General features: G+C 37.7%; 1 long non-coding RNA gene across 1 annotated transcript; it reads right to left on the bottom strand.

Annotated features, from left to right (window-relative positions):
- Positions 1-1,272: 1,272 nt before the first annotated feature.
- LOC143645891 (uncharacterized) lies at positions 1,273-2,435 on the bottom strand. Its single transcript, XR_013157206.1, has 3 exons — positions 2,346-2,435; positions 1,892-2,005; positions 1,273-1,473 (listed from the first exon to the last, which is right to left on the bottom strand). It is a non-coding gene; the product is annotated as an uncharacterized LOC143645891 (long non-coding RNA).
- Between the last annotated feature and the right edge of the window lie 332 nt (positions 2,436-2,767).

Consider the following 2,767-nt stretch of genomic DNA (forward strand, 5'->3'; position numbering starts at 1 on the left):
TATTTTCTGTAAAGTGCTTGTTTTTGAGTTTTTCCCTTTCCTATTTGTTTTCTCCTTATAGATTTATCATCCTGCTTTGATTCCAAATATTAATCCTGTCATGGTCTTGTGGGTTGCAATTACATTCTGCAAGACTGGGGCTTGTCATTTTACTTTGTCTCTAGAAGAATAGATATTCTTGATTTAATATAGAATTTATATACATGCTTCATGATTGAATATTTTGTGTGATTTATTGTGCTTTGTGTAAAATAATACTTTATTCCCTGTGGTCATAAACTAATTCTCTTTTATTGCCGCCTCAAAGTTTCAATGGTTTTCCTTCTACAATTAAGACTTTAATCCACCAGAATTTTAATGTTACATTTCATTGTTTAATTTCCATTTATAACAATCAAATGGCCCAGAGTCATTTACTTAAGAGACCCTATTCTCCCCAGTTAACTACAAAGCCACTTTGTAAATATATTTTTTATTACCCTGGCAAGAAACAGATGGCACATTCATAAAGGATATTTGAGGAGAGTTTACCAAAAGAACTATTTACAAAGGTGTTTCCACTAAGCCCAGCAAGGGTTAGAGCCATTATCCCCAATAGGCTGAAGTAGTAATGGGGTGGGGTTGGGGGGCGTGCTAGTTAAGGTGTTTCAAGGACTTAGTAGAGCCTATAAGAGAAAGCAAAGTGAAAGGGGCTGTGGGTTTTGGTTGAAAGGTGCAAAAAAGTTGGTAACAGGGAGAGAAGGAGCCAGGTCGCTAAGGCTCCTATGGATGCTTCCCATTAATTTATTCTATAAGGAACCAAGATACAGAGTAGCTCATTGGTGCAGTTCAAAGGGTAGGTGCCTCAAGACACAAAGGTGGGGGAAAGGTATTATTTTAATGCAGAAAATGGAAATTATTTAGCACAGTAACATATCAGTTTCATTTATCTGTGACTCATTTCTGTTCTATTTGACTCTTTTTCTATAGATAACGCAATGCCCCATTTCAATAGCATCATAACAGATTAACCTGTCTGCTGGGGCTATTTCCACACCATACATTCCTTAGCCCTTTCTTTCCCCATATAAGTGTATAATTAGTTTGTCAACTTTTAAAATAAGTCCTTTTGAAATTTTGATGACAATTTCAGTGAATCTGATGATTTCAGGACTTTAAAATAGCATGCTGACCTGATCACCTTATATGTTGGAGGATATGGAGAGTGGTAAAATCAAAAATAAACAGTATCAAACAAAATATTTATTATACTCCACTTTGAAATGTTCCCAAGCCATGACTTTACAGAAAATTTCAGAGATGTATTCCCATTGACTTAGTTTTTCAGGATAAAGAGCAGGAGCAATACAAAGAAAAAAAAATGATGGGCAATAGCAAATCAGCTGTGGTCTACTGGAAGATCACATCATCATAGATGTGTTCAGGAGAGGTAACTGAGGCCATGTCGTCCTGAGATGGTAAGACAACCACCACCTGTAGAAGGTCAGAAAAATTGGACTGTTGTAGATACACAGGTGTTTCATTTTTCCCATGTGCCTCGCTTAGCTCTCTTTCTCCATTCTGCCTGATGATAGATCTATGCTCCCATCTCAGAACCTTAAGTTTTCACGACCATGTCAGTTAAGATATCGGTCAAAACCCTGTAGATTCTGGAGACAGCTCGATGTGTTAGAACATGTTGTTCCACAGCATCTCCATCCTTGTGACTTCCTTCAAAGTTGGAAAAAAATTAGGAATTAAACAGAATATGCCACCATTTTTTAAAATTGATCTTTCTTGTAAAGGGAGAATGGAAGGGTCTTGGTCTGAAAGGAGGGAAGGAGAGAAAGAGAGAATGATAGAAAGAGAGGTAAACAGAGAGAGAAAGGACCCGTTAGACCTAGATAATTACCTGGTTGACAAAGCAGGCCACTCTGCACCCAAATATGGAGAGAGACAAAGCAATGCAGGCTTCCAGCAGAGACAGGATAAACATCACAGCTACCAACCCCTGCCAAACAAAAAGCTAAAAGAGATGCAAAGGGAAGAAATGTAAGAGGTTTGAGGAAGAAAGGCTTTGGGAAATGGGACTAATTTTTTAATCTGCCTCCGGGCACTTCCATTCTATCATGAATCCCTTCCATGTAGCAGGAATAACAAGCTAAATCTCACAAAATAAAACCAATCACAAAGCATACAAAAATTCTATACTAACACTTATAGGGCTGAGAATATCTGTATCAGACCACAGGTCTGATTATTGTTTCCTTGATATGCAAATCCATGGTGAAAATACATATATAAACACAAAGTTTAGAAATGGAACCTATATCAGAAAATGCATCATTGGAACGAGAGATACTTACTGTGTCATGATGGTCTTCAAAAAACCAGAATTCATACTTTTCTTTAGTGACATGTGTTGCAGTCAGAGCCAGAATAATTATCCCTATCCCTGCTACAATAACACTGATTATATTCATTCCCAAGCTGCCATGAATCTGAAAAAGAGAGTTGCAATAGTCTGTCACATTCCTAAATCCCATGACTTTCCCATATTTATGAAAGCATGATATTATATCCAACTCAGTTGAAAAGTGGAAATCTCCTCAGAGGGCTCCCCCAACTTGAAAGAAGGAGGAAGTATCAAGTACTATTGGGGTCTTGATTGCTTCAGGCTCCTGAGCAGTGGCATTTGGCAAAGGGATAATATCACAAAGCCCATAGTGGAATAAATTATTCTTGCCTAAGGAAGAGAAGGAAGTTCTAGGACACCCTTAGAACCCAA

The sequence above is a fragment of the Tamandua tetradactyla genome, chromosome 9 (genome assembly GCF_023851605.1).
Source record: "Tamandua tetradactyla isolate mTamTet1 chromosome 9, mTamTet1.pri, whole genome shotgun sequence".
Classification (NCBI taxonomy): domain Eukaryota; kingdom Metazoa; phylum Chordata; class Mammalia; order Pilosa; family Myrmecophagidae; genus Tamandua; species Tamandua tetradactyla.